Consider the following 15,379-nt stretch of genomic DNA (forward strand, 5'->3'; position numbering starts at 1 on the left):
TCATGTTTTACATATTTGTGTATCCCAGGACTTAGCTCTGTAATATTCCTTCTAATGGTTGTTACCACTGAGTACAGTAATTATTTCTGTATTTTTTCTCCAGTTCTGTTTTTTTTAATTCAAGTCCTTAATAGCATCCTGTCTACTGACAACTCCTAACTACTGATTTTAGCAAACTCAAAAGATCCCAAAGTGACCTTTGATCTCTATCTACAAACCATTCCCTCATTACAATTTGATTAAGTGATAAATCTTCCAGCTGTCTTTTCAAAATACCTTGGAGTCATTTCAGACTTACATACTTTTTCACGCCTCATATTTAATCTATGACCAGGTTTCGACAAATTAACTCACTGTATATTTTAGGAACTATATATATATATATATATATATATATATATATATATATATATATATATATATATATATATACACATATATATGGTATATGAGTGCCAGTACTATGACTTAAATTTGGGGCCTAGGTTCTTTTATTTTTCTTTTTTTGGGAGGAGGGGTCCAGTCATGGGCCTGAACTCTGGGCATGGGTGCTGTCCCTCAGCTCTTCAGCTCAAGGCTAGTGCTCTACCACTTGAGCCACAGCGCCCCTTCCAACTTTTTTCTTTTTGCTTATGTGGTGCTGAGGAATTGAACCCAGGACCTCATGCATTCAAGGCAAGCGCTTTACCACTGAGTCACCTTCCCAGCCCCTTACTTTTCTTTTTTGCTTAGGCTTTATTTGGTATAAAGATCACCTACAATGTCATTACGCACACACTTTTCATTTAAAAATATGGATATTTTGTAGCAATGTTATTGCCATTATAACCATAATTAGGAAGATAATGTAGGTTCATCTGCTCCATACATCTTGAAAGGTAATGAATGTGAATCTTACAAAATATCCTCAGATATGCCTGGTGGAAACCTGGATTTGAATTAGGGGTCGACACCTGATCAGTATTAGGTACTTGGGAAATTTGTTTGGCCTTCTTTCCTACTTCTGTTTTCCATAAAATAATTCATTTCCTAAGTGGAGGAACTATCATGAGCACTAAAATTACCCTAATGCAGGTGCAGTTCTTGGAATGGTGTCTGCACATTTGTACTAGGTCCCAGAGAAGTCAACTTCCATCAACATGGTCCCAGCATCCTTCCTGAAGGCCTTAAGACATATATGCCCAATTGATACTAATATAGGTGAAAATTTTTCTTTACTAAAAAACAGTCTTTTCTTCATATGAAACAATGAAAGTAATGTTGGGGCTGTCCTGTGGCTTTCACTCTGAAGGAGTTCTGCCTAAATTTTTTTCTTACTCTATTAGTGGTATCAGTAGCATTCTTTAGTGTTACCCTTCATTTTTCTAGTTCTGTGTTCCATTTGGAATACTATTGTAACTTAATTTATAATCTTTGTGATCAGAATAAATAAACTACAACTGCTGAAGTTTTAAATAAAGAGACAACTTTAGGTGTGCATTACATTTTATGTGCTTAGTACTTTCCTATAAGTATTAAGTTTTCTTATATGATTTATATATTTATTATGTGATTCTTATATGATTTCTTTGAGATCCATAAATAAAACATCTCAGAACAGGAAAAGAGTAGGTAAGAAGTCATAAAAATACTATTATGGTGTCTTAATGGCTAAGTGTAAAGAACATGTAACAAAACAGTTGGAAGATTCATTTGCTCTTTTTTCTATTCTCTCATCCTTCATTGTAGAAACCTTCTCACTATGAAGTGCCAAGTCGTCTGGACCTTTCAAGCCTCGTCTCAGTGACAGAAGTGATGGGATTAGGACATGTGCTCCAATGACTGGCTTTTAGGAAGTTCACAATAAAGCAATACCAGTACATATAAAGAAACTTTTGTGAGTGATGTGGATTGACTTCCTCAATTGCCAAAATTAAATTCATATGTCAAAACATCAAATTAAATACATTATAATATATGCAGTTCAACTGGCATCACTAACACTTCCATAAATCAAATGCAAACTAAAAGCTCTATATCAAAAACCAACATCTAAGGCAGTGTTGGAAATACAAGAAGGAACACAATAAATCTAATGGAATGAGATCTTTAACACTGGCAATGAGAAATGATAGCTGAATTTTTAACCAATCTTGGAAATTTCAGGTGTCCACTAATGATGTGATTGTAGTTGCGGAACTGATCTTGGTATTAAGATTAAAGGTAAAACTCAAAGGAAGCTAAGGTTGCTGCACTATTGTAGCTCCATAGTGTGACCCTCCCTGATAATGGTATAGCACAGAGTAGAAGCTACGTCAGTAAAATGTATAGGAAGGATTTTCCACCGAGAATAATTGCAGGGGGTGATCATCACTCTTGTATTGAAAATGTACAGCCCATATTTCTACTTTAAATTCTAGAGTATTTCTGATCTGAAGACAATTATAACACACCAATTTTTTGTGAGTACTGAGCCTTTAGGTGTGTATTACTGTAATATTTGTAAAATCTTTAGAGGCATGGAGTGGCCTGACCCTCAAATTTCATTCTGTTAAGTATCATGGAGAAATGTTCATAATGATGCAATTCACACTCATCTAAGTCGGAATCAGGCAACTGAGATAAGACATTAGGCTCATTATTCCAGTGACGAGGTTTGTGAACTATGAAATAAATACAATGCTTGATAATAAATGTACTCACTATCTTGCCCATGTAATTGTAACCCCTCTGTACAGTATTTTCACAATAAAATAAAAAAATAAGAAATAAAAAAATAAAAAAGAAATGTACTCATTACCTTGCCCATGTAATTGTAACCCTTCTGTATATTATTTTCACAATAAAAAATAAATAAAAAATTTAGAAACCTCCCCAAAATAAAAAATAACATTATTTCACAATGTATATGCGTTTCTGAAAATTTATGCAGTATCAATTACCAAATGTAAAAATGGGACAATTGTCCATCGCTTATATTATCAGAAGTTAAGATACTCCTGAATTATACTTTCTTGCTAGAGGATCATAGGGAGACTGCTGATGGTTGGTACCTTTTCAGGTGCTCCTATACATTTGTAAATTTTCTTTGAGGAAGTGTTTTTCCATCGTTTGTTTTGAGGTATTCAAAATATCAGTACTGTCACTAACCACAAACATAGAACAGCAAAGATGATGGGATACCTTGCCAAAGAACTCAGAAATCACAGGAAGTGATAGGAAAGAGACACCAGAGGACCCAAAGCCTCATTGCTGTCTTCTGGATCGCCAAATACTGTTTAAAATGCTTTATATTTATTCTACTACAGGGGTGAGGTAGTGAGTGGCTACAGGTATGTCCACAAACTAAGGCATCAATCTAGCTTGTGGTTACAAGTATTAACTGAGGTATTGTTTTTATACATAGTGATAATTGAATCCCTTATTTTTAGGGAGCAGAAGGGAACAATAGTCATTACAACCATAGCACAGGCATCCATCTTGTCTCCAAAGAATTAAACTTTTAGTGTACAACAGCACTAACTTAAATACTTTTGAGGTAATAACCCATACCCCTGTCTTCCCTTAACTGTTTGACCTTTCCAGAGCACAACTCTCAGGCTTTTGATTGCCATTTGAGATGGCTTCCCAATATATCCCTTTCCAGGTATAACAATTTGACTCTAGAATCCCTCACAAGTACTATTACAGATCGGTTATTTTGAAAGGCTATTTTTTTCTAGGGTAGGTTCACTTTTTTAAATTGTATTTTATTTAAAGGTACTGCATAGAGTGGTTACAGTTACATGAGTAAGGTACATTCCATGTTGAATATTGTTACCCACTCAATTGTTGCTCTCCTATCCTTTCCTGCCCCCACCCTTACCCCCCCAACCCCAAAGTTGTAAAGTTCATTGCCAGTAGAGTGTATTGTGAATGTCATTGTTGCAATGGATCACTTCTTTCATCATTATGTTATTTCCCTTTCCTTCTCCAAATCAGAAAATGTATATACAAAATGGAAGGTATCAGAATCAAGACAGAGATGTCCAGGGATACATCAAAGACAAATGAAATAAAATAAGATCTAGATACACTACTTTCCGACATCATGGTTGATACCTGAAAAAAAAATACTTGTTGTTTCCATATCTTGGAGTTCATTTCTATTAGCATCATTTTGTATGGTCAAATGTACATAGCTCTGGAGCCAGCAATCCCACTCATGGGCATTTGTCGAAATTATCTCTATATACTTAATGGATGAAAAATGAATTGAAAATAGCAGAGAAAAACAAATCATCATGCAGGTATTCTGATTTTGTAATTCTAATATGAAAGAACTAAAGCTTTTGTTTCATGAAGAAGGAAGTTTAGCCTGTAATTTAAATGCAAGTCATCAGTTGTAATGAGTCTAAAGTCTTTTCCTTCAAGATATTCAAGAGTACTATACTCATCCTCTGAAGAGGATTGTTTTATTATTATTTTATTTTATTTTATTTTAATTAGCTTTGCTTAATATTAATTTACTTGTAGAAAATAAGTTAAAATATCTTCTCTCCGGCTGGGAAGGTGGCTGAGTGGTAGTATTTGCTTTGCATGCAAGAAGCCCTGCGTTCAATTCTTCAGTACCACATAAGCAAAAAGAAAAATGCCAGAAGTGGCGCTGTGGCTCAAGTGGTAGAGCGATAATCTTGAGCTGAAGAGATGAAGGACAGCGTCCATGCCCTTAGTTCATGCCCCACGACCGGACTCCAAAAAATAAAACACTAAAACTACAAGCAAAAGTCTGTTTTTGCAGCATTATTACCATATCTAAGATATGCAGATGCCCCTCAACAGATGAATGCATCAGGAAAATATGGTATATATATATATATACACAATGGAATTTCGTGCTGCTATCAGAAAGAATGGCACAGTCCCTTTCTTAAGAAAATGGAAAGACATGGAAAAAAATCATTATGTGAAGGAAGCCAGACTCAAAGAAACATAGGCTCTATGGTTTCCCTCATTTTTATTAATTAATATATGCTTAGGATAGTCCTGGCAGATAGGTTCATTTTCTTACACTCTTAATGGTCGCTGTATGTGTGTGTGTGTGTGTGTGTGTGTGTGTGTGTGTGTGTGTGTGTGTGTGTGTGTGTGTGTGTGTGTGTGTTTGCAGTAATGAAACCTGACTCGGAGCCTCAAGATCTTGCGTGTTTTTTCACTCATGACTGACTGAATCTGTACTATTTTAACCAAGGTTTCACTCTGTGTTTGATTGAACAATTGAACATAAATATCTCATGGATTGCTACCCCAGTCATCTGTGAACCATGGTCTTCCAATTTCAGCCTCATGAGATGAGATTCTGACATCTAGCTCTATTGCCAAGTGTCATTTGCTTTGTTTGGTTTGGTTTTGTTTTTGTTGTTTTTGTGCATCCAAAATCTGTATGGAAAACAAATAATTTATAATCAGGACTATTCACATAAAATGTGTGTTGTTTAAAGATTACCTTAATAATGTAATCCTTTTGCATCCACATTATGTGATTTGATTTTTTGAACTCTATTGTTGCAGTCAAGTGACTTATATATAATTTGAATCTTCTTGTCTTGGTTTTATGGGGTGTTAGGTGTTTAAAAACAATTTATCAATGTTTAACTCTGCACTACTGAAACAAGACCTTCATGATTATTCAGTGCGCTGTAAATCATAAGTTTATCACTACTTGAGGCACCATATGAGAACAAATAGTTTCCTGTAATACCTACACATATTTTAGACCTCAATGTCATGCAATGCACACTTCTGCCAAATATGCAAGGGAATCCTTTGTAATTCTCCATGGATTTTCACTGTTCTTCTCTCTACTCTCCAGTGCTAAGTCCTGTGATGCTCATGTTGATTTCCTCCCCTGTTACTTTCATCATTGCATCTTGGGAACTACTGGTATGCATTACTGTACTTCTGTTCATTCTCCTTGTGCTTCGGCTTGTACCCCTCTCACCTCGAAGGGGATAAAAATTGGGGATATTTGCTTTACTCTTTATCTCAGACATCTATCTTTACTTTCTAGAAATACATTCATTGAATTCCTTCTGTAAAGTCTAGTGTCCTGAAAATTATTACTGCATCTTCATGGCTTTGTTATGTGGCAGAAGGGAAAAACATAGATCAGTACTGTAACTTAGGTAAAAGATTATTGCAATCATGCTTCAATAGATGCTGTTCATTGGATAATGTTTACTTCAAGGTCTGCCTGCCTGCTTCATTTTCACTGTTTATTTTTCAATGTAGTCTTTTATTCTGGAAAATATTTATGGGCCTAGTGAAGATCAATTCCTACTGTAATTAGTCATTAATTTTATTCCAACCTCATTTCACACATTCTTCTGAGTTTCTTCAGGGTCTGTGTAGTGCTTCACATTTTTAGATATGTTTTAACATTGATGCATCCAATGATGAAGACACACACCTTAAGTCACCATTTTGATGACTGAAAAGAAACCATGCTGCAATCTCACTATATGGCAATTTTCTTGTTTTAAATTCTTTTAGATTAAAATTGATCCTGAACAACAAATATTCTGTGTACAATTTTATATTTTCCTAATTATTTTAGTATACTTCCCAATATTATATAAAGTTAAAACATTATCACTTAGTTTTAGGATTTCTAAAACAGTCAGAGTAAAAGTTCTATTCATTAACAATTTTAAAATAATAGAGTGTCCATTATGTCCATTATGACCAAGTGAGATATTTTAAAATTGTTATTTGTAGTCCTTAAAGGTTTTGCTGGGGAATCAAGTCCAGTGCTTCATGTGTCTTAGTCTACTGTGGGCCTCTGAGCCTGACTTGACCTGTGGTTTTATTTTCACTCAACTGGAATAAAGAAATATTTCACTAGGAATTATTACTTGCTTACTTTCTCCAATATTTCTCGCATACATAAGAGTAATATAATTCTACACTGACTGAAAATGGTGTTTCTATTAGAGTAATTGTTTCTTTTTTGTATCCCCACTCTTCATTGTCTTGTCCTTTTCCTATCTTCCCTTCCCATAAAACTTGACTGGATCCACTGGAAACCCACTTGCAGTCAGCCTCATCCTTAAAAGCCCAACCTTAACTAACCTACCCCCTGGTAGTCTTGCTATAAACTTTCAAAGTCCTGACTGCAACCAGAATCCTTCCTGAAAGTCCTCCTCTGCTATAGGGAAAGCCTTCTTCAACTCCACCCCTTCCTGGAATCCCTGTTCTGCACCACCAAAAACCAGGCCACATCCACATCTCCTCCTATGATCTGCCTTACTGAACCAAGAACCCCGCCTACATCAGGCTCCTCCCTCTAATCCTAACTTCATCCACCAGATACCCTGTCCCTAACTATTCTAATCCCTCATTGTCCCATTGCTCCCATATTCAATTACATCCAAGCTCCTATCGTCCCTTTCATACACCACTCCCATCCAGACTTCTCCTTCGACCCCTCCTGGTTTCATCAGAAACTCCATCCATAACTAGTCTACTTCTAAGTGGCCTAATGTCTTAAACCCAGTCCTGAACCTGCCTCTTCCCACAAAGCCATTCATGCAACACCAAAAACCCTCCACCTCTCTATAACTGCCCTTGTAGCCCGCCTTGGTTAACCAGAAGCTTCTCACACAGCCCATCTTCTGCCTGGAAAGCCAGCCCTGTTCCACCACAGCCTTCTCTACCTCCAAATCTACTCTCTGAATGGCTGTATTGTTCCCGAGATGAATCCTCCCCTTATTGGATCCTCCTGCAGATCCACACTCTACTCAACCTGTTACCCTGCCCATAATTACCCTACACATTTGTAGACCTTCCACTCCTTCTCAAAGTCCCTCTTCCAATTAATCCCATGGCTCCAAGCCCTGACCTGCTCTAGAAAACCCCCACTAGACAACCCCCAACACACTATCCCATCTCTCGACACCCATATTGCTCCACTGCAAACCACTGTTTCTGTTGGCCTCCCTCTGGATGCCTCACCAGGCTCAACTGTAAATCCTTGTTCCTTCATAGTCCCTTTTTGAAGGTTGCCTTGCCCCACTGGAAACCCTGTCCAAAGTCTAATGTCTTGCCTTGCAACCCTGAAATCCCCACCCAACCTTACTACTCTTTTCGAAGTGGTGACAGGCTACACCAGAAACCCTGTCCTATCTAGTCTAGTCCACTGGATCTTATCCCTGCTATCACAAAGCTCTGGTCCTGAAAAAATTCCTCCATACATTATTACTATATCCTGCTCTGCCAGAAACCCCACCTCCACCCTAACACACTTCCCAAAGGCCTGCCATTCTCCACCAGAAACCGTGCCCATTCCTCTCCCACTTCTTCCCAGCACCGCTATTTCCTCTCACAGACCCTGAAAAGCCTCTCCCTCAAAGCTCCACATTCCTGCACTAGAATCCCCATCTTCTGTCAGCCTCTTGCCTTCATTCTCTTCCCTGCCTTATGGGAAACCTCACTCTACATATCCCACCGGGGCTCACAGTGCTACATCACAATCCCTCCTCTAAGTAAACTCCTCCTTTGTAGCCTTGTTCTTCCCTTTCAAAGCTCTGCCCCAAACAGACTCCTCCCCAGTGACCCTGCCTTCTTCCACTGAAACCCCATCCACCTGCCAGTCTCCATACTAAAGTCCCACCTACTCCACAAGAGACACTGCTCCTAACAAGTCTAGTCTTTCTTGTCCCCTCCCTGCTGTCTCAAAGCCCTACACAGACTGGTTTTAACCCTCAAAGCCCCAACCTGCTCTACCACAGAGGCTGTGACAATACCAACACATCATTTGAACCAGACAGGGCTCCACCAGAAACCCCACACCAACTCATCCTTGAAGGCCCCACCTAGTAACTTTTATTACAAATGTGATTTTATAATGGTTACAGAATTCATACTAATCAATATGATAAGAAAACAATATTGCCAAAAGACAACAAAAATTAGACAGCGATTAGATGCCTTAGTCAAGTTTGGGCTTCTGTTACCAGGCAGATACACATTGTGTGAAAATGTGTGAAGATGATTCCTCTAACTGGAAAGCATTCTTTGAAGTATCAGTAAAGTTTCATGAGTGATCATTTTATTTCTAGAATTTTCGTGCACTTTTGTGTCCATTAATTTAAAAATATCAGTTATTTTAAATCCTCTGGTTTGGTTGAGTAAAGCGTATTAAAATGCAAAAAAAATGACTTTCAAATCATCCCTCTAATGAATAATTTTGGACTTGCTTACTTTACTACGTACCAGAGGTTTTAGTAAGAGAAATTCTCTACCAAAATCCACTTTGAATTATCTCCTTCCACTAACGTGCCCTTTGGAAAATATTGAAGTCAGATTATACAAGTAGAATGCTAGAAATAAAAACGTATTTGAGATCATAACAAAATCATGATGAAGACACTAGTCAATATGTTTCAAATTTTCTAATGAAAGGAACTTAAGCATATTTAACTGCGGACTTTCTGAAGACTAGAAGACAAAAATATAAGAAATGCTCTCTTATACCATGGTTCTGAAAACAAAACAAAACCAAGGAAAGACATCATAATGAGACAGAAGGGAATGATGAACTTGTACATGTGATATAGAATGTAAAAATACACTGAATCAGGTAAAAATAATTTTGGTCACAATACCTGCTTGTTCAATATATTTCATTGTATATATTGTTCATTGTTAATCTGTGACTTAATATAGGTCTCAGCAGGGATCTACCAAGGTAATTGTGTAGTTAGTCAATTTCGTCATTGCAAGATCATCAGGATGATAAACTCCCTCATGCCTTAACATGCCTGCAGCAGCACTAGACATACATTCCTATTGGTCAAACAGTGTAAGGCAGACCTGTATTTAACCCAAGCTATGTATATGGTATGCTATGCCTTTTTTTAAGCTTGATACAAAATGTCTCTGTCCAGAATTAAATGATGGCATTTATAGCTAAAATGATTTAGGGTTATTGTTAACATCTAACACATGCTGAGGTTTTTATTTATAACTCTCCTTTGCCCTTTCTGTCTTCTTCCCTTTCTTTCTTTTCTTTTTTCTTTTCTTTCTTTCTCTCTGTTTTCTTTCTTTCTTTCTTCCTTCCTTTCTTCCTTCCTTTCTTCCTTCCTTCCTTCCTTTCTTTCTTTCTTTCTTTCTTCTTTCTTTCTTTCTTTCTTTCTTTCTTTCTTTCTTTCTTTCTTTCTTCCTTCCTTCCTTCCTTCCTTCCTTCCTTCCTTCCTTTCTTTCTTTCTTTCTTTCTTTCTTTCTTTCTTTCTTTCTTTCTTTCTTTCTTTCTTCCTTCTTTCCTTCCTTTCTTTCTTCCCTTTTCCTTCCTCTTTTCGGAAATGAGTATGAATTTAGATATTTTGTTTGCTGAACAAGTTTTCTACCATTAGAATAATCCTTTTTCGATTTATTTACTTTGGTCATAGGTTATCCATTTTGCTGAGGGCCGATCACAGTTTAAGTTCCTCAACTCTGTCTGCCAAGTAGCAGGGATCACAAATGCATTCCAACATGCGAACAGTTAGGAGGATATGAGACTCATTACTTTTCTTGCACACTGGTTCTGATCTGTGATCCTCTCAAATTCTACCTCTTCAATTAGTGATGTGAGTTCCAGTAGCCTGCCCTCAGTATAGATCATCCAAATGAATTATTGAAGGCAATTTCACTTTAATCTCTTTTTTTTTGCCAGTCCAGGGGCTGATATGGTTTTATTTCGAGACAAATTTTGTGTATATATGCACATTAGCTTTAAAATATTACTTTTTCCCCCTTTTTTTCTTTTTAATTTTCTTGGTCAAGAGGCTTGAATTCTGGGTCTGTGCGCTGTCTCTGGGCTCTTCAGATCAAGGCTAGCACATGAACACTTGAGCCACAGTGCCACTTCTGGTTTTCTGGTGGTTAATTTGAAGTAAGAGTGTCATGGATTTACTGCCAGGGCTAGCTTTGAACTATTGTCCTCAGATCTCAGCTCCTAAGTAGCTAGGATTACAGGCATGAGCCACTGGCACCCAGCTAAAAATGTTACTTATTTTAAGTTCTGTGATTTAGTTGGGGTAGTAACATGAGTGTATAGAATGGTAAAATTCAAGTTACCTCTCTAAATAATTTCAGAGTTTAACTTTCATATTTATTGCAGTTATTAATAACAGAAACTCCAAAAGTAACAGAATAATCCTTCATTTTCTCCTTCCCATAGGTACTACTGGAAGAGAATGAGTGAGATCTAAGACAATATGTACTTGAAATTATAAAAAAAAAATAGATTGATGATACATAAAGAGCCAGATATCACAACATGCTTCTCATTTTCTAAAGAAAGGAATGTCATGAAGTGTATTTATGGTAGGCTTTTCACCTGAAAAACAAAGAAAAAACAATATCATAAAAAAGCTGAAGGGGATCAGCAACCATGTAAGTGTGATATAGCATTGGAGACTTTAAGACATGAACTGGTTCAGGCAAAGTAATACTTTGGAAAACTTATCTGTAGACTAAATTCATTCATTAAAAATTTTTTATTTTTACTTACATGTCACTTAAAATACAAATGCATACATGTGTGCGCAATATATATATATATATATATATATATATATATATATATATATCAGCAGTATCTGTCCAGTGAACTGTATGGTTATGTATGGTTAGGTAATTTCATCATGTCAAGTTCATCAAAAAGAAGGACTTCCATAAACCTTAATAACCCTGCAACACCACTGCACACGCCAACTTAAGTGTTCACCATTGTAAGCTAGACTTGTGTTTTACCAAAGCTTTATACATATGGTGTTATTTTTTTATTTAGTCTTGACACAAAATGTGTGTGCTCCTAGAAATAAATTATGGCATTTATAACTACAATAATTTAGTGTAAATCTTTACATTGAACACATGCTCAGTATGAGTTTTTCTTTCTTTCCTTTATTATTTAATCTTTAGGAAGTTGATTTGAGTTTTGATGTTGTGTTTCCCAGACAAGTATTCCATCACTGGAGTCACTCCACCAATCCTTTCTAGTTTAAGTTACTTTACTTATAGGGTAGCAATTTTTGCACCCATCCCAAAAAGCAGGGATCATGATTGCATTCCAATATCCCTAATTGTAGGTTGATATGGGTGATACTTTCCTTCCTAGACTGATTCAGAACTGTGATCCTCTCAAATTCTACCACTTTAGTTAATTGTGTGAGCTCCAGTTCTCCTTAATTCTAGAAGATAGGACAGACATAAATGATTACAGGTAATTTGAATGACTCATTGGCTAATATAGGTGATTTGATATTAAAGTGTAAGGTAAGTTTGATAGTATAATCACAGTAGTGAGATATTTTGCTAAGTAATTTTGTTTCACATTAATAACACATCTTGACCAGGATTAAGGACTTATTTTACTGTCTGTCAACTTGTATGTCATTTGGTAAAATAAACTTCACGTCTTCCATGTGGGATAAAGAACTTTGAATGGTCTGATGTGCTCGTTCCCCTCCACCGAGGGAAAAGTCACCCAGTTAGGGCACCAGCCCTAGGAGTGGCTTTCTTCACTGGGTAATCAGAGCCAGAAGCTGCCCCTCCCTCTAGCAGCCTCGACAATCAATTTAAAATCAGTAAATAGAAACCCTGAGAATGGCTACAGGCTGGGCTCTGTGAGTTTTTCACAAACTAGCCCCCAGGAAAAGCTACAATCTGTTGAAAGGCCTCAACTCTACCCAGAACCTAGCCACATCACTGCATCCCCTCTTTTGCAATACTCAAAGCAGATCTGCCTCCCAATGAACTAGCCAGGAGGAGGATCGCCAAATCCTGGGTAAATCAGAGCATTTTTCTGCCTGTTTGAACAAACTGACATAAGAAACCAACCAAGCCACAGGACCACAAGCAGACCAGAGATTCCAACAAGAGGCTGGTTACAGACCAAAGGGAGATACAGGATTTTTCTCACCCCTCCCCAAACAAGTCAAAAAAGTTTTTTTCTTCTTCCTCTACTTTTTTAATTTTTTTTGGTACCTTATATAATTTTTTTTCTTTTCTAAAACTTTTCTTAATCTTTAATTTTTGCCTTTTTTGAAAAAGAATGTTTTCCAGTAACTTTTTTTCCTCTTATAATTTTTATTTTAGGGATACGTGAGTGTGCGTTATTCTTTCTTTTTTTGTTTTCTTTCTCTTTTTTTATTCTTTTTTAATTATGTTTTTGTTTTTTGTTTAGCTCTATTGAACTTTTCATCTTTTTTTCTACCTTTTTTATCCTTTTCACCTTCTCCTCTCTTTCGTTCTTCTTTATGTGACTTAATTCTTGTCCTGCACATCCTCAGATAAAACCTTAGATGACTATTAGACCCTATCCCCCATTGTGTACACACTCAATCCACAAATTTATCACTGAATTCAAAACCGTTAAGACTTAAATTCCTTAATAGCAGTACTACCTCTTTATACCTATATAATATTTGAAGCATTTTTATTTTTAAGTTTTTCACATCTCTTTATATCCCTCCGCTTCTCTCAATATATTCACGTTCTTCTCTAAATAGATTGTTATTGGTCTACATTATTTTATTAATTTTTACTTTTCTATTTTTTCTGGTCTCTTTTCTTTTCCCTTTCCCTTTCTTCTTTTTTTATTCCCTCTATACTTTCATCCTACCCAACCTATTTCCTGCTTTGAGATTAGGACTTAGTTAACTCTCCCTGAGCCTGCCCACATCAATCTATTCCTATTTTTTCCCACATCTCTCCCTAACCCTAATAATTTCTGGTCTTCCAAATCCTTCTTTGCGATTGGTAGCCCATTAACATATAGTTGTTTGATGTTAAATAGATGTATCTGTTGAACTAGATTGAATCTGTAGACTATTGACTGCGGAAATTCAGACTTTGGTTGATGCTTGCCGTAGGATAGTGTTCTAGCACAAAACTGGTGCTATTTTCATCACAAATGGGCAGAGTAAGCTGGAAAAACACAAGAAAAAGGGCAAATCCAGGTATCTCAATTCCCAATCTTGATAATCAGGGGACAGAACAGATAATGAATAATCCAGAGGATAATTCCCAAATAGCTGTACAAACACTGCTGGCAAACATGATAAATGAAAAGATTGAAAGCATACAAAGGACTCTGTATGAGTATGATAGGGAGAGAGAAGAGGCAATCCAAAAGTTTATACAGGAATATCATAAGTGTGAGGAAGCTAGTCAAAAATTGATACAGGATTTGCGTGAGCAGCATGAGAATACTCAAAGAGAAAGGCAGGAATGGCGTGAGCAGGCTGAGAACACTCAAAGAGAACTACAGGAATCAAACGAACGGGAGGAAGCTAATCAAAGAGTAATACAGGAATTGAGAGAGCAGGAAGAGAATACACAAAGATCACTAAAGGCAAAACATGGAATCCAGTAACAGAGAGCTGTAGAAAGTCAGGGATACCACAAAGGGAATACTGAATGGAACCCAACAGAAGGAATGGGAGTCCAAGGAAACCATAACCAAACAACTAAGTGATCTGAGAATAACCACTGAACATCAAATTAAGGAGGTAAAGAAGTTCATACAAGATCTAAAACAAAGCTTCAAGAAGGAATTTGAAGCCATCAAACTGACCAACTGGAAGGAAAAGAGATAAAAAACAAAGTAGAAAGTTTTGACAGCAGGTTAGACGATGCAGAAGATCGAATCTCAGGGATTGAAGACAGCCTAGATATTATAGAGAAAGAACATATAACCATCCAAGACAAGTACAAGAAACATGATAGATCCATCCAACACTTGGAAGACACCATCAGAAGGCCTAATCTAAGGGTAATGGGTGTAGAAGACCACCTAAAAACAGAAGTTAATGGCCTAGGAAATTTGTTTAACAAGATCCTAGCAGAGAACTTCCAAAACATGCAAAAAGATAGGCCTATTCATATACACGAAGGTTTTAGAACTCCAAACAGACCAGACCAGAATAGGACATCACACTGTCACATTATAATACACAGGATCAACATACATCAAGGAAAAGAACCTTAAAGCTGTCAAGGAGAAAAGATTAATCACCTATAAAGGGAAACCAATTAGAATCACATCAGATTTCTCAGCAAAGACAATCAAAGCAAGAAGAGCCTGGAATGATGTATGCCATGCCCTAAAAACTAACAACTATCAACCAAGAATACTGTACCCATCTAAACTCTCCTTCATAACTGAAGGCCAAATAAAAACCTTCCATAGTAAAGAAAAATTGAAACAATACATCCCCACCAAACCAGCCCTACAAAAGATTCTAAAAGATGTCCTACACATAGAAAACCAACAAGACCACAACAAAGACCAAGAAACAGCACCCAAACTGAGAATCCAAGAACCATAGGAAGAACCCACTTTTCGCAGCCCCCAAGAAGGTGGATAACATGGAAG

The sequence above is a fragment of the Dipodomys merriami genome, unplaced genomic scaffold (assembly GCF_024711535.1).
Source record: "Dipodomys merriami isolate MVZ:Mamm:240054 unplaced genomic scaffold, mDipMer1.0.p SCAF_684, whole genome shotgun sequence".
NCBI lineage: Eukaryota > Metazoa > Chordata > Mammalia > Rodentia > Heteromyidae > Dipodomys > Dipodomys merriami.